Source organism: Larus michahellis, chromosome 5 (assembly GCF_964199755.1).
Source record: "Larus michahellis chromosome 5, bLarMic1.1, whole genome shotgun sequence".
In the NCBI taxonomy this organism is placed as follows: domain Eukaryota; kingdom Metazoa; phylum Chordata; class Aves; order Charadriiformes; family Laridae; genus Larus; species Larus michahellis.
Window position 1 is genome coordinate 52,960,242 of NC_133900.1, and position 23,384 is coordinate 52,983,625.

Below are 23,384 nucleotides of genomic sequence, written 5' to 3' on the forward strand. Positions count from 1 at the left end.
ACCAAAGGCAATGAGCATAAACACTGGAAGCATAGTCTCGCCTTCGGTGGATTTTCTCCAAACCTCAATACGGCATGTCTGACGTGAACGCATATGGAACATCTATTGCCTTTGAACTAAAACCTACGGCGAGAGGTTCTTCAGAAATGCAGACGGTGAAGCTGCCAGCAATGTGAATGAGAGCTGGAAGTAAAGAATGAGAAAACTTTATAACCTCTCTCCTCTGTGTTCCCGGGTGATTCCCTGGCTGTCGTGTACAATCCTCAGCATCAAAGCCGGGTGGCAGAGATGAGAAGCAAACTGGGCAAGGCAAAAATCCCTGTCCTAACGGGCACGGCCCTGCGAGTTTTATTTCACACCTGCAGTCCCTCTGATGTCATTGGGTGAACTCACATCGCCTAAAACTCATCCATACAGCCAAGGGCCAGCTCTGGATCTTTTCCAACAAGTAAGCCATGCTTTAGACAGGAAAGAGGACTCAGTGGTAGGTTGGCACCACAACACACTTTGTCAAAAGCTGGCTGGCCAACAGAGCCATGGAGGAGCTTGCCTGGGGTGAGTAAAGGGCTGTTTTTAAGAAGTTGTCTCTACCCTACAAAGTCAGCACTGACTCACTGGTTTCCCAGCGTTTTGCATTCATTGAGCAAACTAGAAGCCCTGAACCCAGTGCACAGACCCACAGACGGCATTGCTTTCCCTCCCTGGGCAAAGAGCTCGCTCCTGAATAAAGCGTTGTAGTCACAGGAGTCATTTTTTGCCTGCAAACTTTACATTGGAAACACTCATGAAATGACTCAAGCTAAACAGAGAGAGTTCATAAGCTTTTGGGGGTAGCATATTCCATATTTTCCCTGCAGTTTATTGGCAAATTAATTCTAATGCATTCAAATTACATCATGAAGTGTAATGTAGAAATATTTCATGAAGGTTACCTTAATAGAGTGTGAAAACCTGATGAACGGTAATTCAGAGGGAACTGCTTGGCCCATCTCCTATTTACTTGGAAACATTACTGCCTTAAAAAAAACCCTTCAATACTTTACTTGTTTTTATGGCTCAAAAACCTTTAATTTGAAGATTTTTATGACTGCCTTACAATACACATCGATTTTAAAAGTGTTTTAAAGTAGAACGGATCATTTACTGCCAACTGTGCTTTAGGCATATCATTGATTAGTCCAAGTGTGATAAAACAACCTTGTTTTTATTCATACTTTAAGAGAATAATAAAACCTGCATACTTGGAAATACTGAAGCAATATCTTGGCCCAGAGCTATTTAAGTATGAATTATTCAGATCTAGTTTATTTTTTTTCTTTTAAATTCATGAATCCTCAGTATGGTTTTGTAAAGTGTATCAGTGAAACCACATTTCTAATTATTAAAGGGGGGCGGATCAGAATGCATCATATATGTAAAGGGGTCATTTTTTATTTGTATTCTTTTGCAAGCCACTGTGAATCTCCTTGGAAATTAGTTATTCAATATTCACATTATATTTTAACTTGTGGCCCATTTAGAGAGAATACAGATAGCTACTTTGTTCAAATAACTTTTGCAAACAAACTGATTCTCACATCCTGTAACACTGGAACTTCCTAAATATACCCATTGAGGGATTTCACAGATAACTGACTGGGAGCCCATTGCCTGGAACTGGTTTGGAGTAATCAGAGGAAATTACAGAAATAGAAAGCATGTTTTTGTATCTTCAGCAGAAAAGGCTCATGTAACAATGATAGGGTGTCTATCTGGATATTACACTGCTGCGAGTGGGACTTTTTCCTTAACTGCTGCAAAATGTCATAGACAGAAATATCTTTTGCAAGTGAAAACACCAACACATTAATCCTACTTTTGCAATCCTTCCATCCTGTGTAACCTAACAATGCTTTCTGCGTGCACCATGGTCTGAACCGAGACAGTGGAAAGAATGAGACTGAGATAATTCTTTTTCTTGTTCCATCACTGAATTTCAGTAGGACCTCAGCAAATCACTTCACCTCAGTGCACCTGCAGTCCCTTCACACACACACAAGGCTTTGTTTTATTTGGAGCATAAATTCTTCAGTCTAGAAAACACTATGTATTTGTATAGTAATTGTATACAGTACCCTGTACTTGGTAAATACTGAATTAATAAAGATTTTTTTTCTTATACAATCACAGAAAACTATATGGGTTGGAAAGGACCCTGGAAATCATCTAGCCCAAAAACCAGTTCAGAACGGGTCCAGCTAGAGCAGCCTACACAATGACTTGTTGAGTCTTGCATTTCTCCAAAGGTAGAGTTTCCAAAACCTCTCTAGGTCCATGCTCCTGAAGTGATCAACCTCATGGTGAAAACCTTTCTCCTTTTATCTAATCAGAACTTCTTCTGTTTTAACTTATGTCCATTGCCACAGGACTCCAAGAAGTCTTGATTTGTCCTCTCTATATGCTTGATTAGGTTGCTGGACACAGCAGTAAGATCTCCCTTTCCCGTCTCAGTTTCTGCTCGTACTTCATGTTCTCCAGCCCCTTGACCATCCTGGGGACTCCCCACTCACTCTGGTATGCCCATGCCTTTCTTATACTCAGGATCTCAAAACTACACAGAACTCCAGATACTGCTTCACACGTAAGATGATGTTCTCAAAATCTTCTGATGTTTTACCTGTAGGTTTTCGTCTCCTTTAAAGATATTTATAAACAATACCTCAGAATTGAGTACAACTACTGTAGCTGTACACCAAGAATGATACTGTATATATGTGGCTACCATACCCATAGATAAAATCCTAAGAATACACCAAGTCCTCCACAGTAAAACAGAGGAAACAGAATGATTAAGAGTTACTGGAAGAAGGGAAAAGCCTCAGGTAGCAAGCAATGGCTTTAGATGCTGATTGTCTCCACCAACTTGAAAGGAACACCTCCCAGACAGCCACAGCAGATAAAACAGTCTTGTAGGATGGAAACCAAAATTAAGAAGAGTTGCCAGATACTCAAAAAATGAAAATTTTCTATGCCACTAACCACAAAGTGCCACCGTATACCATCCAGTCTTACAAATAATAACATTTCAGACAAAAATATATCATGGAATGGCTTTAGCAGACTGTGTGGAGCCTCAAATGGATCTATGCCAAGATTTGCAATGCTCACAGTTCTTCCTAGGACTTTCAAATTTATCTAAATATTTGTTACACCTAGATTTTTTTTAAGTCTGAAAAATGCCAAGCAACTCAGCACAGAGATTGTAACCATAAAATCTGCAAAGAAGCCAATCCCTTAACTTGGCTTCAGTGCCACATGTGATTGTACTCTCCAGATATATCTGTCATGCTGGGTTTAGCATAAAATTAGCCTGGAGGAATTGTGTCATTTCTCAGTTTTACTCCATAGCCAGGTGGGTTAGAGGACTTGTCTGAGATGGACGACATGCACGTTTAAGTAAGTTAAGTTCTTTTCACTGCATGGCTCTGTCTCTAGACTAAGGTGATTCTTCTGTACATGCCTGCAAGCAAATGTCTGGAAGTCTGTGAAATCTTCAGTACGAAAGATAGGTGTTACAAAAGTATCAATCAACAACCAAATGGGTCTTCAAGGTGCTGAGAGTAGAAGCTTTAATGTGACTTACATTCTTTTGCGAATCTAGTGCCCGATGATAATCTTTAAACAGGCATTACCATCCTCAATACAGAACTGCATGTTTTAAAGAATTCCCAGCGCCTGGTTCAACTCATCAAAATCTATTCACCTCAAATTCTACATAAGTATAGTCCCATCACCATTATGGAACTTCTCTGCACAGTTTGAGGTAAACCAAGCCATATGTTTGAATATTTGCACCAAGGGAGTCAAACAACAGCGGTATTCTCACCTCATTGACATTTTCCTAGTTTTATTTGGCTCATGAAACATTAAAATGCTGGAATTGGAAAGTTAAAAGTATTTTAAGCTGCTGGGCATGATGAAAAGCAATGCCTTTGAGTAGCAGTTTCACGAATCTGTTGGGGAGTGATTAGACGTTAATAGCAGCTTCGTATACTTAATAAAGTTTGCATAGCCAATTTGAACTTTATAAAGTGTGGCATTGTTCTGGAGTGTGGCCCTGGCGTGGACTTTACGAAGCATGCGGGAGGCAGTACAGACTTTATGAAGTCCACATTGAAGATAAGTATCAAACTAAGCAGGAAAAGCACAACTAAGCCCTAATATGTCACTTGGAAACTCATGCCCATCTGCTCCCTGAAAGCTCCCATTTCACTGACGCCATACGATTGCACTCAAAACACAAGTCTTGAGCATATTTTACTAGTTTGTGAAATTATTTTAATCTTCAAGTGTTCAGAATCTTAAGTAAATTATAGTTGTACTAGATAAAAAAAAAAACAACAAAGAAACTGGAAAACAGGTATGAAATACACTAGTAGAAAAAAAATCCATCAGCATAGTAATATGTGGTCACTCGTATGGGTCTTTCCATAATAAGCTGTACAATATGGGGAAAAAACATGACTGGCAAAACTGTTTTTCTGTGAGTTTTTCCTGCAGCCCTCCTTCTTCTGGCAAAAATTATAAATTGAAAACCAGACACCCATTATGGGACAACTGATAATTTACAGAAGGAAGGTTTATAGAGCACAACAGAGGAAATATCTCTCAGGTGTAAGCCCTGATCAGTGCAATAAAAAGCCATGGACCTTCTAGGTCTTCCTCTAATTACCAAATTTTTTTCTTCATAAAGGCACAACTCCAGCAGGACAGAGGAAGAGGAAAAGTAAAAAGGAGGAGGTGTGAACATCCCACCTCTTAGATCAGCCAAGAGCCTCTCAGTTGCTCTCAGAGGAGGCAAGAGGTAGGTCTTTGGACCCCAGAGGATGAAGAAGGAATTGAACTTGGGTGTCTCACTTCCCAGGCAAGTGTTTTCTGACCTCAAGATATTTCATAGTATTAGAAAAAATAAATTTCAGCTTCTGAATGAGAACATTTTAAGGGTAAGTCTTCTGCTCTGGTCATTGGATGCAAATTTACCTTCAGAAGTACTGAGGCTGTTCTTGAGACAAGCATCTTGTAAAAAGCATACAGACAGGGCAGGTATCAACTGCAAAAGAACTGAGATATCCAAAACTCTTGGGCAGCATGCCTGTCTTCAGGTACTGGAGAATGGATGAAGGCACCTCACTGCAGCTCAAAGCAAGGCATGTGGGGAGGTAGGATTCAAGGTGCAACTTCTCTCTCAGTTTGTTCTTGGCTCTTGGCTTACATTGTTGGTTGTTGCTGAGGTCACCTGAGGGCACCCAAATCCCCACAAATTCACACTGTAAAGGGAACTGAAGCATCCAAACATGACTTCTGCCAGCCCTGTGCAAGGAGATCAGGCACCTAAGAGAGCACTCTCGTGCTTAAATGTTAGATAAATACACCCCTTCCTGACGTCTTGACCCCTTTCGGTCAGCAGGGCCTGACCATCATGTCTTTACCTCCAGTGAGGGCATGCACTGGTTCTGAATGGCTGTGCTCTAAGTTTCAAATAGGGCAAAATTCCATTTATTCAAAAGGAAACCCTGCTTAAAGAAGGGCTCTTATAAAAGTCACATGAATAAGACTGCTTATTCGCTCTTCCTCCTCACACCCTTATGATTCACTGTGCAAATCAAAATTTAATTTTGCGACTTTCCTTCAAAACATTACAAATGTTTTTATATCTCATTATAAATATAAACTATATTGAGTTTGGCTTGCAGTGTAGATAGAGAATGAAAGTCCCTTTTTCAAAAAAAATTTCTCAATGCAAGGATTGCCTGTGAGATACAGAAAGCAGATGGTTTATTAACAAACAGACACAAAAAATTAACAGCTCTAAACATGGTATGGATTTCTTTCCCTGCTCATCAAGCTATCAATTAGATTATCTTAACTCACTTTTGAAGACAACTGACCATTCACATCCACATTTTGATTAATTATTTAACAAAAGCTCTTCATTTACCAATTAATCGTTTCAGAATTACAGTTTTAGTTGTCTTGCATGCAACAGTTTGGCAGGTTTTGGGTTAATACATTGTGGATCTTTTCCTTTTTAATCAAAAATTATTAAAGTATGGCATTACAATGTAGACGACACAATCTTTCCAGCTACCAAATCTATGAGCTAAGATGATTTTATCTAGTTTAAATCAGTATGAAATTGATTAAATGACCTGGCAAATCCTGTCATTCAGCTTGACAGAGGAAAACCCAATGCAATGTTTCAACAGCTGCTTCATTGCTCGTCCATTACTTAACAACTAAAATACAGCAGTTTGTGTATGACTAGGCAATATACAGATATTGTTTTAGAGCGTCATTATGAGTCTGGTAAATAGGTTTAGACTAAGGATATGTAAACAAACTCTGTGTAATTTTCTGTAGCAGTGTTCAAAGGGCTTATGATTGGCAGCATAACCGAATGTATTGACCAAAAGAGCTGTGGACATCTGGCTTTCTAGCCCTACAGATGAAAGACCATATGTTATAAAAAAATATAGTGTGAGAGGGGAAAAAATAGCTCTAGGCTAAATACATGAACAGGGGTCAAAACTAACAGAAATCCAACCTAGTCACCAACGTTGCTCCAACAAGGGGTGAATGATGTAGGGCTGTTGGGCAATGCAGAAATGTTGTTGACTTGTTGACCAACATATAGTTGAGCTGACAGCTGAATATCTCTGAAAACCTCAGGGATCTCACTGCTTCACCTTCCCTGATGCTGAGAAGAACGGTTTACATTACAAATGCCTACAGCTTACTGAAGTGCCTTATGTCCGTACTTTCATCTGTTTCACCAAGTTCCAACTGAGTATAGTGTAACTGTTTAAGATCAAATTAGGGCATATTACAATTTTCAACATCAATCCCAGTTTTCCCATATTTAGAGTTCTGGAAACAATGCATCCATTCAAATTTATTTCAAGTGAGCTATGAAGGGACCAAAGCCATAATTTACTGTTTGATGCCCTTTTTCCAAATGCTAATGTCGAAGTTGTGGTCATAAACTTAAAATCATTTGCTTGTGCTGTTTCCTCTTTGAGCTCACAAAAAGACATATGAATTTGATAGGCCCAGCTTACAGTGTGGGCTGTTAAAACAGCAATACCTTTACAGGTTTATGAAAAAAAAAAGTTATTTCTAAATGTAAAATAGAAAATAAAGATGTTCCTTTACATAACACCCAGTGCTACACAGTGGCTTATATTTAATTTTTGTCAGTGATCAATGAAAAAGAACATATATTGAAAATCGTACATGAAAATTGTGCTCAACAAGTGAGGTGAACAGATTAGAGATCTTTACTCTATTCTTATAGTCAGTATAATACATTCCAGAGACTAAATAAACAAAATTCACACCAAGTTGGCTGGCATTTTCAAAGGTGCTAACTCAGCATGCTGCTGCAAGTTTCTGCTGAATTGAGCACTTTTTATTCTTTGAAACAAACATCTGTGATTCAGTGTGATAGATTTTAATACAGTTAGACAATACAACAAGATGTGTTTTAGAGAAAAACATCAGTATGAATGAATGGTTCTTGGTAGCTCCACAATACCCACTTTTAAATTATATTGAATAATAGATTTTTCTCCAGATTACTCCTGTCAACTAAGAATAATCTTTTGTATTGTTAAGTGAAGTCAACAGAGCAGATAAAAGGCTATTTTTCCCCAAAACACAGTACCAACAATTTTAAATTGGAATTTTTACATAGTATACTAAACTACAGCATTTGTGCATGTCAGTGGTTTAAGGTGACTCAATGCACTGAATTAAAAGGTGTTAAGGCACAATACGCAGTACAGCCAAGCACACTACAAATCACAGAATCATTCACTTCTATTGTTTGTTTTCACAGTCTCACTAGGTAAAGTTAGTCAAAGCGGTTCCTAACAGGAGCAAGGGGGGAAAAAAAAAAGAAAAAAAAAAAGTAAATTCATTCCAGGACCAGGAAAAGGATGTTATTCCCCATCTCCCAAGACAATTAGCAAATATGACCCCCAAGCCTGAACCAGCTTTTCCTAATCTAACTAATCCCAACCACCAGCTAGGTGCGGTCTTTTACAATTCTTCCCCCAGATTTCATGAAGGATTTTATGCAATACAGGCCCCAAATCAGACAACTGCTTTGATTTCAAGGAGCATAGGCTGTAAACAGAGCATACGGTCATTGCTCCTTGCAATACCAGACCTAGCATCCTCAAGGAAGCGTGAAAGTTCTCTAGATACTTGCAAAAGACCATTGCATAACATTTAATTTCACGTTCAGTAATCATTTCGTCACTTGGTTCAGATGATAAAGTGGATACAGATGTTCATTAGCAACAAAAACATATGCAAACAAGGAAGCAATCCAAGAAGCTGCTAGCAACTGAAAAGTCCAAGGCTGACCGTCGCATGTTGCAGACTCAAAAACACCTATCATTAGGCCAAAAAAGAAGTCTGACCCCTCCACCATCTATAGGAGTTCAAATTAGGTTTTTCTCATCCTACCCATACTTCAAGGATAAGGCCATTTTATGCAAGATATATTTAAGCCTCAATGGTCTAAGCATGCAGAAGAGTTTGCAACTTTCCAGCCAACCAAGATTTGCTCCTACAAGTCCTTCCATACAAACAGTCCTCCCTATCACACCTTTACCCAAAAATCTCCACTGGCTGAGAGGGAGAGGCTCACAGCCTGGCTTTGCGGATCTTATTTCTGTCGGCAGCAATGGGTAATAAGAAAGATTCCACCTGGGGTCTTTTCCAGAGGTAATTTCTCTCCCAGCTTCCCAATGGAGGAGGAAAACACAAAGAAGATCATCTGCAGGGAGCGACAGCTTCTATTTGTCACGTCAAACATCCCAGACTCTACCCTTGTCCTCTGGAGGGAATCATTCACAGGGAGATTAGTCAAAAGGATTAGCATGCAGCTGGATTACACACACAGAGACCTCAGTCAACTAATAAACTAGCACCTTTATGCATTTTTTGCTTTTTAACCTCTTGGTTCCCGGACTTCTGATACTCATCCGTTTAAGTACCACCATGTATCGGGAGATGCTGAATACACAACTGATGAAGATACGTTTGTGGCTAATCTGGCATATTTGAGTCATTTCTCATCAGCCACAAGATGTCAGTGTTGCTGAATGTTATTATTCTTACCTGCAAAGAAGCATCTATAGATGCTGAAGATGGCTGTCAATACTGGGCTTTATTCCGTAAGTCCAACAAAAAAACCCAAGAAATAACACACAATCAAAGCCAATAAAAGACTGCATGGCAAAGTGCAAATTGGTATAAACCATAGTAAGTAAAACTTGAACTACATGGTTATTGCTTCCACCTTCTCCCAACATGCAAATCCTTGTGTCTTTACACAAGTCCCAACTCATACAACACTTGAGCTTGGTAGACGGTTCTTGCACAGCGGCATCACTCGGAAAGTGGTAACCAGGGATGACACCAGAGCTGTTTCACCATGAAGAAATTAGTCCACCCCACCAGAAATGAGGCTGTCCAGGAACTCTGACTCTCCCAACTCTTACTAAATATTATATCTGAAATCAAAGAGCATGCTAATCGCTGTCTCCCCATTTTACTCTTGGTATGTACTTCCATGCTCCTTTGGCTCTGGCAGCAAACTCTGCCCACATGGCTGCATCATGGAGATCTTTCTGTGCGCAGACTTGTTTCTTCTCTGTACCATTTCCCCAGTTATATGAGCACACATTTTTGTAAAGCCAAACTACAAACCAGTTTACTGGACTACCTGGTTTTAGAACACCCTTTCCTCTTCCCAGCCCTTCCCAAAAGGCCAAGGTCAGTCAGAAGGGGAACTTTTGAACTCATATTGTTGTGGACTCAATGTATTGTGAAACTGCACCTCGGATTTCCTCTGCAGACCTACCAACCCCTATGTCGATTATTTTTCTGCTTCCTTCTTGGTTGCAGGAGATTTGTTCCACCAAACACTGACTTGACTTCCACTTCTAAGTATAGCAGAGCACCGGTACAATTAGCATGAGAATTCCTGTTTACATTATTTGCTGCCATTCTTGCCCTCTGAACTTGTTTACTTTTGAAATCGCAGGAAGCATGACTTTGGTGGGAGTGGAGACAGGACTGTTCACCATGAAAAAATTAGATGAATAGAGGTAGGTGAATTTATACACACTTGCAGTTATAAAAATATGCAATGGAAACACGGTTATTTGAGCTGGGAAGTTAAGCAGATAGTTTAATACATTTGATCCGTCTATACTTTCTTCTCAAAAAATATGAATATATCTCCCAATAGTAAATCCAAATATTTCAGTTATGAGGGACATATTTAGGGGAAAAGAAGGTTTTACTATTTCTTACAACCTTTTCCCAGCTGCCTTCCCTGCCCCTCTTTTTATCCCCCCAAAACAACCTGTTCTTTGAAAAATACTGCCATAAGCAAAGCAATAAAAATAAACCTCGGGGAAAGTCCTTCCTGTTTCCAAACCTTCCCTCCACTTGTGCTGAACACCTCAACTAGGAAAATCCATTCCCAGTTTAATAAAAATCATTCTTCATGAAGACAACCCCTGACAGCTCCTCCCTGTTCCATTAAGCAGTCTGGTTGTAGTGACCATAAAGCCCTATATTTATCTCCGTCCCATCTTTGCATTGTGTGGAAGGCACCGTCTTCTCTGCCGAAGTCAGAGACTCCGATTGCTTGACACATTCCCGCCTCCCCTGTTAGTGACAGCAGGCACAAACGTGCCAATATTCACAGGTCTCAAGTCGCTGGCGTGCCCGGCTGCTGTGCAGAGGTGCGGGCTGACTCCTCGCTGCGTGCACAGTGACCATTTGTCTGCACTTTCCGGCTGCCTGGAAATCTGGTAGATTAATGCCCAAAGTGGCAGAGTTGGCAGGAGCACAGTGGAGAGATTCTCAGAAAAGCCTGACGGTTTCTGTTGAACTAGCTAGCCTCGTTAAAAAGTTGCATTTGCTGGGGTCATCTCAGGATGAGGATGACTGGGATTTATTTTTTCTTTCCTGGGGTCCCGCTCGGTTAAGTTTGTCTTCATGCAAATTCTAAAATTTCCAAGCTATTTACCAAAACTACGTAGACTTGCTGAGACTCTGAGCTACAAACTCTCAGGGGGATGGTTGTTAGCTTTTAATATAATTCCTGGAAAAGTTAAAGAGGTGACTGAAGCAGGGTTATTTGATCCACCTCATACGTATGTAGCTAATCAAGGTATTGTGCTTCAAATAACTACAGCAGTCTAAGAGGTAAAGGTTGGGATGGCATGGGAAAGGATTTCATCAGCCCTAAATTAATAAAGACAAGGGTGGAAATACAAGACTTAGAAACTAGAGAGTGGAGGAGTATCTTATTTCAGGCACTCTAGTGTAAAGGTGAAACTGCCTCATTAGTGTGAGCTCTGGCATAAGCCAGTTCTGGCATCAGAGCTCTGGCCTAAGGGTATGCCTTTTTCACCTGCTTTTGTTTTTCCTCCCCCCCTAACAAAGTAGGGATTTGGCTGGTGGGAGGTAGGGTGAGGCATTTTTTTTTTCTTTTTCATTTTTGAATGGGGACTTAAGGACAGAAAAATACAATTCTTATTTTAAATTATAAAAGGGTGAACTTCAGCTGTATTGCTTAATTCAGTTTCACATGCAATAACCTTTCAAATGGTGCTTGAAAGTCAAGTCAAATTTCAATATAAATGATATTGCTAGGTTAATATTAACGTATGAGACACTGCCCTTTATGTTTCACTATCATCCCTTCGAATGTGTTGAACAGTAATTTTAATAGAATCATAAAAATCTTCAATTTCCTCTGTAGATTTAACCAATGCCAAGAGCAGTAGAAGAGTTATGCTTCTGTCTCATTTGTAAGGTTTGCGATTATTTTAACATCTCAGTTTTTGCAGGTCTTGTGCACTTAGACCCTAAGCCTGTTACTTCGTTGCTTAGAAATACCTTCCCAGTAAGAACTGCTCAAACTCTTTTGTTCTCACTTGCTTCTTCTAACAAGGATGTTAGAATTGGAAGCTACAAGTGAAAAAAAAAAAAAAAAAAGGGAAGGATGGAAACGCCCTGATGCCAATGTGCTTCATAACTTGACTTCAGTGAATATTCAGTGCTGTGAATTAAACAAGGACACTGGAAAGTTATTTAAATATGTATCAGATGCTGATACATCGTCGGGTTTTAATGTGAGAAATTTAAGCCCACAAAGTAATTTCTTGAGAAACATTCAAATGACAGAAAACAGTGGGGAGAGCAAAGATGCAATCTCAGCTTAAAATACAGCCTTTCAACACACAGATCTGTTGCTGCAAGAGGGAAAATGTGTCACCACAAGAACCGTGGGGGCAAAGAGGGAGCAGGAAGGCTGCAGGAGAAGTGTCACCCCGCACCCACGGAGACCACCTTTGGTGGCCCCAGCACCCCATTGCCTATGCAGCCACCTCGCTCTGGCACAAACGACTGTGAAAAGCGATGGAAAATCAGTCACCTTGCCAGCTGGGAGCTGGGGATGCAGCCGTTTCTGTACTGGATGAACTAGCAGTGGTGGATCAGGTGTGAAGAGCCTGACTCATCCTTTCCCGCAATGCGGCAAACTTGGCCATGAGCAACCGCTTTGTCTCCCCGGCCAAATGCAGCCCTCACCCAGCACAAACCAGCATCCAGGGTCTGTCGTACCACCCTGCCTTCCCACGCCCCACGCTTCCCAGCCTTCCCGCCCCATGAATCACCCACTCCAGAGGTAGATGTAGGGTTTTGAGCCGCCACCTCACCGATGCTTTCCTTGCCCGATTCGAAAGAGGAATCACTCGTACTGGCTGAGTGCCTTCAGAAACGATAAATGCTGCACAAAGGAATATAGATTTCCGTTTTTTAATTATTCTGCATTCAGGCTGTGAGCAAAACATGACTGCTCGGACAGAGGCAGCTTACTTAGCACTTCATAATGCACAAATATATGGATTCACTTTTAAAAAATTTTGGTTGGGTTTTCTTTTTTGCCTTGACATGTCTGGGGAAAAGCTTTCATCAAAAGCTGCTCTGCTGTTTCTTAAGGGAAAAATATTGTTTTGGCCATGCAAAAAGGCAAAATGAAATATTTCAGTTCACCCCAATGCTTTTGGGGTCTTGAAATATGACAGGAGCATCATTTCAGGGATAGCAGAGGCATTTTGCTGCTGTTATGAATATTTGCCCAAACTTGTCCAAAACAGGCACTTCATCTTACACGCTTTCAGTCAACTCGTTAAGGTTTAAAAGCGCAACTTTCAAAAAACTGTGGAAGTGTAACTCCAGTCCCAGTATGCAGGAGCAGAACTGGAGGTCCTCAGGCTTCTTCTTCTAGATATTGCAATCTGCCCTCAAAAAATGGATTTATTAGGCATTAAGCAGTTTCACATGTATTGTGGGACAAGTCTTGCATGGATGGCCGCTGGCAGTTCATCTTATCTTTTCACATGCCTTACTACAGACAGCAGTTGCATGATTTCCGTGGATCTTTGCTTTGAACGTGTAAAGCACCATAGCAATACTGGAGGGTCTGAAATAGAGGATCATAACTGTCTTATCCTGGTGCCTTTTTGACACAGAAGTGTCTGGCTCCATTCACTATCTGTATGATAGATCTAATACTACCTCTTTACAAGGCCACTGTGAACAGAAATGTAATAATTTGAGGGAATTGTTAGATACTGTAACAATGAAAAGGACAGAAGGAAGCCTAGGATGGAACTAATAATCCCGTATTAGCTACTAAACAAAGCCAGAGGCCACGCTTAATAACGGGATTAAAATATCGGCGATCACATCATCTGAGAGTTCAGCATGATGCAAAAGAATCAAACTGGGATTACAAGAAAAATCTTTAATTATGGTCTTTCTTAATTTTAAACACCTGATTTACCCTTAACATTCACAGACTGTAGGATTTTTTCTTGCACTTATACATTAGCTATGCAATGCGTCCTCTCTAAATTTGCAGCATTTTGATCTAAAACAGCCTGAATATTTGGAAATGATTGGTTTATTGAGAGCCTAATGATTGAGTTCTTTTCTGATTATGGACTAATATTTTAATTTCCTAAGAATTTCCTTTAACGTTTTGCAAGGCAACCAATGATTTTGTACAATTGCATATCCTTACATTACCATTAGCTACAGTTAACCTTACCCTGGGCTTATTTTTAGTGGAAAATGTCCCAAGACTTTACCATTCAAGCATCAGTCATTCCATGAGACTAACCCACAAGAATAATCTGGATCATCCTTTTTTCAGAAGACCACATGCATAATGTCAGTAGGACATAACACTTTAAATCCAGAGAACACTAAAGTGTGTTTCTGAATTGAGGCCTGGATAACACATCAGTTATGGTTATTTGCAAGTCACATTTCAATATCCAGCTTTTCAGGCTGTGTGTTTTTGTAGTTGCAACTTTCCACCTCCCCCGCACTGATTTAAGTGATGTTATTCTTGGCTAATAGTAATTGTGGGAAAATTGAATTCCATCTGTTTCCACCAAAAGCAGAAAATAGAATGTGAGAATCAATAGAAGACTGCACTTGTTATACACATTTGTCACAATCAGTGACTTTGCTAACGAAACATGTCCGCAGGTATGATTTGCAAAATAAATAGCAAGTCACAGCATCTGATCACCAGCTGGCTTATTTTAAAGTCAGAGCCTCTTCTGACAGCTACGGACCACGAACTTTCAGACATTGCACGGCCCCTCCAGACTCGTTCAAGGGGAAAGACGTCTTTCACCGTGCAAATGGACGGATGAGGATTTTAGTACAAGTATAGGTCTGGCTGTGCATTCATCATCAAAGTTTTGGGTTTACATCTGTTAGTTTCTCCATCTTAAATGATCGCTTTCTCATATTCATGCTGATTACTCCATATCCCTTGTAATTTCATACGCAGTTACTGTGCGTCACCAGAGATTTCTATATGACTAATATCAGCATCATTTCAGGTTTTCTCCCTAGTTAATGTTGTCAGAATTGAAATCTCTGTGGTTCCCCTTGGCTGAGCTGTCTCGTTCATGGTCATGACCAAACCACAGAGAGGCAAACACTCAGCACTTTAATAAGTCCTAGCAAGCCTGTGCTTCATGTACAGGCACAACACCACTATTTCTTCGAATCCATGTTCTATCCATAGACTAGATAGGACATACCTACATGTCTTGCCTGCATGTTTTTATCACAACCATAAGCTGGGTGGGTCATTTCAGGAGTCCTTCAGCAAGAACTGCCAGATTCCTTCCCAGAGTATTGTGTGTATAGTGTGTACTTTATCACTGTTTGCAACACCTTTGCCTAATCCTGCTACTGTCTCTGTGTAATAGAGCATATTTTTGCAGATGGTGCTGTGACACAGCCAGTGTCAGCTCACAGTCTCTTGCTGTGTCAACAAAACCCAGTTTTGTGGTGGTAGCAGAGCATCTCCTCCAGGCACCATCTCCCTACCCACATAGGCAGGGCACTCTCCGCAGCCTGTCCCACCCCCAAATAATGCACAGCTCTGGAGTGCAGGAAGGTAGGATGCATCTCCCACCATCCCAAGCTGCTCTGTAGCTTGGGATCTTCTCAGCACTGCACAAACGTCACCTTCAGGCCAGAGGCAGAGGGTGAAGCTGGGCTCACCTGCACCCACTGACACCAAGAGAAGGACAAAGGCCACCCCAGTCACCCTAGCCAGGATTTCCTCCCAGGAATAACAGGCATAGCTTGTGAATTTAAAAGACGATTTGGGGGTTCCTCAGTCCTTATGAGACTTACAATCAAGTAACTATAAAGGTTTTCATAAAATGTGGATGCTCAACCTTAAAAACTCCAGTGCCTTGAGCTTCAAAGTTAATGCTTGTTGTTTGCCAAAATACATAGGAAAAAGGTGTGTTTGACCGCTGCACAGCAACAGTAAAAAGAAAAGTCATTAAAAAGGAGCATTGTTGGATGAATAATGCCATTATGTTAGTTAACAGTACGCCTTCATCTGGAACTCTGTTTGCCATACCTGGACTTGAATTTTAGCAGAGCATATATGCAGTAAAACCTGGAAAGTCCGAAGTGGTTAATTACAATGTTCAGCAGTCTAAAAAGACTCCCATAGGCAGAGAGATTTAAGGCAGTATAACAGCCTTCAATTTAGAGCGAAGCAAGTAAAAGGTGACAGAACAGAGGAGTGTAACAAAAAGAACAACTTGGGAAAAATAGGGTAAAATCAGGTGTTTCAGTTTTCCTAGAGGCTTCCATATAGGTCAATGCAGTTATAAAATAAAAATTCTTAAATGAGTCCAAGCAATATTTTCTACAGTGCCTAACTGCTACAAAAATTTGGAGGAAACAAGGAGTCAACAGCTTTAAAAGAGGGCAGACACTTAAATTTATATCTGCAATTATCCTAACTGAAATAAAACATATGGAGATCGATCTGTGGCAGGGTACAGAACAAAAGCCAGTTGCTGAATTCCAAGCTCCGTATGATATGACAGTAAGGTCAGGCTCTTATAATGCCATAATAAGCCATAGTTCCAAGTTTTTCCAAGTTTTACTTTTCAAAATTAAGGGGGGTTACAAATGTTTGTAACCTATGCAGTAGTATAATATTCATACAGGTTACAGAAAGAACTGCAGGTATTATTCCTCTCTCGGTCAATGCAGAGTCACTCCCTGCCTTTTCCAGCAGGAAAGGGCCAGCTTAGGAACGGGGACAGCATGTGGCTCCAGTCAAACTGAACGTAATGGGAAATGGAAAACACTGAATGGGGCAAAAGTTCATGAGCTTGGTGCCAGTAATTGGATACTTCTAAGCTTGTTTGGGTTTTGTTGAAATTTTTTTTAAGAAAAAAAAAAAACAGTGAAATTAATCATACCTGGGAGGAAAATTAAGCTCTCCGAGGATGAAAGCATGAGTCAACTGAAGAGCCAAGATCTGAAGGTAAAAGCTGTGACAGACTGATATCCTGCATTAATCAAGCAGATGCAGAGAGATGCACCGTACTGACCGGCCTGTTATCTGCTTCCTGTCTACAGAGGCAAGATGTCCTGACCACATGTGCCCTAGCACAGGCTGAACTCTAAACCAAACCCCACAAGAAAGATCACCAACATCTATCTTGAGAACAACAACCGAGGCCGGGACATCTCGAGCTGAACATGTGAGCCCCTAAAGCCAGACGGAAAGGTAAATGTCACAGCAGGGCTGAAACAAAGCCACATCCTCTGTACTTTTAGCACAGAAGGCGGCAAACCTAATACATACATATCCATATATATAGCTATATGCACACACATAGATACCGAGCATTATGAACCCATTGAAAGGGTCAGCATTTTCTCAGGTGAGATTTCATTGCCTGCATGTTCTTCCTTTTAACAGCTACTGTAGATTCATATTAAAGCTTTTTTTTTTTTGAAATATTGCAAAAGATAGAACGACCCCACCCTTTGTTTAAAAGTTGCTGTGAGGGATTTTTTGAAACATCCTGGTTTTACAGATTTGGTGTCTATTCTTCCTACATGACTTTCTGACCTTTGAATCTTTAGGTGCACTCAGGTCTGATTTCCAGGTCACTTCTCATGACTGGAAGGAGCAGAAGCCAACTTGATTTTTAGAAACCAATGTTTTCATCAAATGAGCTGCTCACAGGAGCTAAATTTTCGAGAATGGTCATTAAATAATGCAAGATTCATAACTAGAATAATCTCTTAACAGTACCTCATCTGATTAAGTTACTTTAATCACTTCGATCCTGTCACACACAGCTTTCAGTGCATCTTGTTGGCGATCCAATCTGTGCACACAAACCCACCACCCTACCCATTACACTTTCTGCTGTTTCCCCACAAACACAAACCATTTCACTCACTGAAGGTCTAGAAAGGCCGTGTCTTCTGTTTCATTTCTGTGCTAGCCCAAAGGAATATAATCACAGGAAAGAAATTAATAGAATCATCATCCCTGTCTTTCACACACACATATTTTTCCATCCAGAAGGAAAAACAGGTTCCCCTTCTCTGTGCAACTAAAGCTTGATATCTTTTTTTACTATCATCTGCTTCCAGCTGCCTGGCTTCCCAGTCCAGTTTGCAGCAATATTTAGCCTTTCCGACCGCAGGCTGGTAAGTTCCCAGCATCTGCTGCAGCAAAACTCCGATGGTCTGATTGTGAATTGTGTGTGATTGTGTCATCAGGATGTTGGGACTGCTCTGGTTAGTAAAAAAAGACTTATATCAATCCAAGAAGCATGCAGACGAGCCAGTATATAAATAGACAGACTGATAGATAAATAGATGCATAGATAAGTAATGAGAGATTAAAATATGTACTTACAACTAAATGATGTGTATATATATTGATACTAAAAACACTCTGAAATGGAGGTGTGCTGGTTCATGAGGTCCTTCAAAACAGTTTTATTCTGGCCCAATAAAGCTGAATACTGACTTGGCACCCATGACAGCCATGTTCCAGTCTCCCAACCTGAGTTAATTAAAAAGCTGCTCTCTAGAAATTTTCATGATAAAAATATTATCACCACCACAAGCAGCGCAGTGGGATGGCTGATAGACCATGCTGCTACACTAAACAAGACCAGTGAAGATAAAGAAAAGTGATGCAAGAGGCTTAATATTCTTAACTATTGTGGCACGGGCTGTTGGTGTAGATAGGTGAGGGTTTGGCACTCAGCATCTTTTGAAAGCTTCATGCAACAGCTTGCACTTGCAAACTGTTGTCAGTGGTGCTGCCCATCATGCCACGAGCTGAACAGACTTTGTGTGATGTGAACCTCCTTGCAGGAGAAGCCCTGCTGGCTCCGGGAAATCACCTCTCAAGGGGCACTTTGCTACGCCTCTCTTCTTCAGCAAGTGTAACGGAAATAATTCACAAAGTTAACACTAATACTGAATTTCAGAGGTACATCAACAAGATATCAACGATGCTCAGCAACAAGGTTTGTGCTGCAATGTGTAGCTGAGTGTCCTGATCAAAGCAGCTCCGACTTTGAGTAATTTGTGAAGGACAAAACTGGTTCTGGCTCGTTCTTGCAAGAGCATCTCAGCACACAGCCTAGCCACAAAATGACATTTCCCATACTGTGATATTTGTCAGCTGAGCAATCTTCAGAAATCCCTGATTTTCAAGGGGAAAATGTGGCAGATTGTTTGTTAAACTCAAGTTACTAAAAGTGGTAAACGACTCTTTTTTTTACTACCTCTCCCTGATACATGCAGCTGAACACACAAATCACTGAGTTCACTGGAAGTCTGGAAAAACTCACAGTTCCGGAGTTAATCATTAATATTGTGGGGTTACAAGGAGGTATTTTTAAGATTGCCACAGCATGTGGGAAATTCCCATGTGCATTCCCTGCAGGTTTTCAAGAAATAGCCTTTTCTATTTGGCTCAGATGCTTTTGTAATTGTTTACATAAATTGAATATGAAGTATCAAGGTCAGATATTTTCCAGAAAGCCAAGGAAAACAATTTGCCATTCTGTTGTATGAGAAAACACTAGAACAATTCCAGCATTAGCCAACTTCCTTTTCTTTCTCTTGCTTTATGTGGTATTACACTATATGGAAGAAAACACTGAAACTCTGCTTACTTGAAAGAGTGTGCAATCTGCTGAATGCAGAAATCCCAAACAGAGAGGTAGCAACAAGTTTAACCTCACGTACTCAAAGCAAGGCTATTTTTGCTATTTATTTTCCCTCATTTTATTTTCCAGATACCCAGCACAAGCTGCAGTATCATCTCAGTTCCAAGCAAAAGTTCTGGAACCCTAAAAAATTATATTCATGCAATTTTTGAAGGGGTAGCTACCTCCCAGTTAACATTACCAGTGGAGAGAATAGCCAACAATTTCTTTGTTTTTTCCTCTCAAATTAATAACGTTCCTACCAAATCAAACCATTATCTGCTGACATTTTTTCCCAAAAAAAATTCACTCAGATGATGATGCTTGGTTTGCCTAACCCCAAGGGCTTCAGAGGTTTTTTTGAGTGCTGTGTAACTGGAAGTCATCTAGTCCTTCAGCTGCTTTGGGAAGAGAAGCCCTTTTCCATCCTAACCCTACTTAACTGGGATAGAAACCTACCGTAAAACACCCTGGCTGTGACCCCTAGTGGGTGTTTTGCTACCATCAATGGAGGTTCCAGGATTAAAGTAGCGTAATACAAGCCAAAAATGTCAGTATTTCTTCCATGAGGGGAGAATCCTCTTGACCAACCCCCGTAATACATACATCACAAATTTTGTAGGGCCATTTAGCCGAAGTTTGCATCATAGCTGGCTCTTCTGACTTGCTCTCATGCTCAAAGGCTCACACTGGGAAGTCACTTCTGTAGATGCACTGCTTGACATCTTTAAGATTGGTACCTCTGTATTTTTACCATTTTCCTGTCACCTGCTTTTCCCATTTAAAATTTAGCACTTCTTAGGGAACCAGAGTTTAGCAAAGGTGTTGAAGCTCCTCTAGTCTGTATGGCCTATCCAAACACCAGATCACATCCAAGACTGGGCATTTACCAAAGACTGTTTTAACAAAGGCTCCTGGAAAATCCTTGCTGTAATGAGCAACACATCCCTTGCAAAACAAGTATCAGGATGAGAAAATGCAGCCACTGAAACATAGGTTTGGGACAACGCTTTCAGGAAGGACACAGATCAATTAGCCTGCGACCAGGAGGAAACAACAAAAACGAGGGAAGTTTTAAATGCCATAAATTATGAGGAAAGATTAAAAGGATAGGATTTGTTTAGTCTGGAAAGGAGAAAACTATGAGGAATCATGATAGCAGTCTACAGACAGATGGACTTGTAGCTGTAGAAGAAAGGAAATTAACATCCCCTGTGCTCCCTGGGAGCCTGGAAAGAAGCAACGGTATCACGCTGGCTTTGACAGGGACATGAACAAGGCAGTAGGAAAGCAGTTTCTAACATTAAACCAACATAAGCCCTGAAAGCATTTCCTAGGGATGTTGCGGGACCTCTGTCACTGGAGGTTTTTGAAAACATGTGAGGCAAACATATGCCAGGATTAGTTAGCGTGAAGCCAATCCCACCTCTGTGAGAAGATGGACCGGGTGACCTCCCGAGAGCTCTCCCAGCCCTATTTTCAATTATTCTGTTCTTCTTTTCTTAAGATGTGTGGAGTGGGGTGTAATTGCTTGTCACAATCCATTTATAAAAAGCAATTGTCTTACGAAATTCCAATAGGATACCCCAAGAAGGCACATTACAAGTAAATGCTGAATCTTACCTCATTTCTGTACACAATGGCCTTGACACCACAGACTCCATTGTCTGGTCCTGTTTTTCCTCTGGCTGTCACAGGTTGGCTTCAAGACTTTTAAAAGCACATTTAGAAACTCTGGTAAAAAATAAGTCTCTGTCTCAATGAATAATTAAAAACAAAACTCCAGATGTATTTAGAAATAGAAAACATGGGTAACTAATGCTGTAATTGATGGTAAGACATTAGGAAGGAAAGGCACACAGGCTAGGATATATCCTCCAGTTGTGTACTGCACTCGAAGATAACTAAATACACAAATGAATTCAGTAATTTGGTTTTCATGCACCAAAAATATCTCTGGAAAGAATACAAGTATACTGCTCATACGTACTCCCAACATTCTCAGTAATGTAGGTCTAAAACCACTGCAGTATTTTTAACTCTATTCCATTAGGAATCAGCTAGCTAAGCATCACTGCAGAGCTGAGCCCAGATTTACACATCAAGTCAAATGTTAGCCTGAAGCCTTCCCAAGGTTGGGTGGGCCATGGCAAGGCCCACCTAAGGACTCCAAGTGTTTTTTGCCCACAGCTGGGATCATAAAGATGTTCTCTGAGAATATTTTACCTAAGAGCAAACAAATCCACCCCATAGCTCAACATTAAGTGCTCTAGCCACACTGCCAAAGTCGCAGAAGGCAAGGCAAGGTGTACAAATCACAGAATCACAGAATCACATATCCATGGGACCTGATGAGATGCATCCACAGGTCCTGAGGGAACCAGGGGAAGAACTTGTTAGGCCACTATCCATCACATTTGAGAAGTCGTGGCAGTCCAGTGAAGTTCCCACTGACTGGAAAAGGGGAAATATAACCCCCATTTTTAAAATGGGAAAAAAGGAAGACCCAGAGAACTACAGGCCAGTCGGTCTCACCTCTGTGCCCAGAAAGATCATGGAGTAGATCCTCCTGGAAAGTATGCTAAGGCACACAGAAAATAAGGAGGTGACTGGTAACAGCCAACACGGCTTCACTAAGGGCAAGTCATGCCTGACAAACTTGGTGGCCTTCTATGATGGCATTACAGAGTTGGTGGATAAGGGAAGAACAACTGACATAACCTACTTTGATTTGTGCAAAACATTTGACACTGTCCCATACAACATCCTTGTCTCAAAATTGGAGAGATGTGGACTTGATGGATGGACTGGTCAGTGGATAAGGAATTGGCTGGCTGGTCGCACTCAAAGAGTTGCGGTCAATGGCTCGATGTCCAAGTGGAGACCAGTAACGAGTCGCGTTCCTCAGTGGTTGGTATTGGAACTGACACTGTTTAACATCTTTGTTGGCAACATGGACAGTGGGACTGAGTGCACCCTCAGCAAGTAGTGATAGGATGGGAGGTAATGGCTTCAAACTGTAAGAGGGGAGACTTAGATTAGACATTAGGAAGAAATTATTTACTGTGAGGGTGGTGAGACACTGGAACAGGTTGCCCAGAGAAGCTGTGGATGCCCCATCCCTGGAGGTGTTCAAGGCCAGGCTGGATGGGGCTTTGAGCAGCCTGGTCTAGTGGGAGGTGTCCCTGCCCATGGCAGGGGGGTTGGAACTATATGATCTTTAAGCTCCCTTCCAACCCGAACCATTCTATGATTCTATGATTTCATGCAGGCCTGGAGCGCTTGGTAAAAGGTCAGAAAACCACAACAAAAACATTTCAGAATGTTTTTCATTACTTCCTCCCACCTAAAAATGTTCCTCTGTTTTTGAGGCTATGATCTTTTCAGAAACTTGCACAGACTAAAGTCTTTCTTATTCCAGGTACACATCTCTTTTTTTTTTTAAACATCAGCTCCCTCATTTTTCAGAAATTCAGCTGGCAATTCAGTTTATTTTTGAGCTACTAAGTTATTGTACAAAGTCTACTAAAAACATCTGAGACAACCATACTGTTGTTTGCATGCAATGTCTGAATTATGTGCCTTTTCCTTTCTTTTTTAAGGGTTTTGCTGCTTCACATCTCCATTTAGATTTCTTGTGACTGTTTGGATATGTGTTGCATCCTGTAGACACTGTTCTCACTTACAGGCTTTGGAAGATCAAAGAATTATTTCTAGACT